Raw genomic sequence first — 1,084 nt, 5'->3', positions numbered from 1 at the left:
TCAGACACAGAGTGCTGCAGTAGTGTAGTAACGAGCATTCGATTTATCTACAACTGCCTCATTCAATTAGCCATAGGCCTATCGATACCGACCGGGGAAGGGGGGGAAGGGGGGTGGCAAGAGTTCATGGTCAGCTTCTTTTCTCCACTGGTGTTAAGTTATTTTTGAACGAGGGGGGCGAATTCAGGAACCCCCTGTAATTTTTATAACATTACCTACTCTTTTGGTTACATTTTTTTTTCTCTCTAAAAACTGACGTAGGTGGTTGGCGGGTGCTCTGGCGCGGTTTACTCCTTCTTTCCTACCAAACAACTATCGTCTTTATCTCTCCTCTTTCTTTTTTATGTTTGTGACGCTCTTGTAACACCTCTAATCTTCGGCACTTACATTATGACCTTATTATGTTGCAACTGCGGTGAAACGCGTTCTAAAACCAAACTAAAAACTGACTCACACATGCCAAACTCGTATCCATCAAGTTTGCATGCTACAGTGCAAAACTATACAGTCATCGAACAGTGACGCGGCAAATTTCGACATGACGCAGCTAAATTATGCTATAAACAACAAACACCTGGGCGGCAGCGCGCCCCGTAATTATAAAGTTATTCCCGTGGTGGAAGAGGGGATCGGTCCTGTCATGCACACAAACAAGTTACGTAAACACGAACCGGTTATACACAAACCGGTTCTGCCCAAACCGGTTATACACAAACCATTTCGAAGCAAACCTGATTATGCACAAACCACAAACAAGTCACGTAAACACGAACTGGTTGAATACAAAACCGGTTCTACACAAACCGGTTATACACAAACCATTTCGAAGACAACCTGATAAGCACAAAAAACAGTAGTAATACACAAGGTAGTTACCTAAAGACAAACCAGTCACGTGTAGACACAAACTAGTTATGTAAACACACAAAAAACATACCAGTTTGGTTATACTGTACAGAAACTAGTTATACACAAACACATATGTGAGGCAGCGTGGTGGAATCAGGCTCTCGTCAAAATAATCAAAGTGAAGATACTTGCATTTTTCCGCAGGTTTGTGAATTTTTATCAAAATTTTGTTTTT

The sequence above is a fragment of the Aplysia californica genome, unplaced genomic scaffold, assembly GCF_000002075.1.
Source record: "Aplysia californica isolate F4 #8 unplaced genomic scaffold, AplCal3.0 scaffold00364, whole genome shotgun sequence".
NCBI classification, from domain to species: Eukaryota; Metazoa; Mollusca; class Gastropoda; order Aplysiida; family Aplysiidae; genus Aplysia; species Aplysia californica.
Note: the sequence above shows the minus strand (reverse complement) of the source record.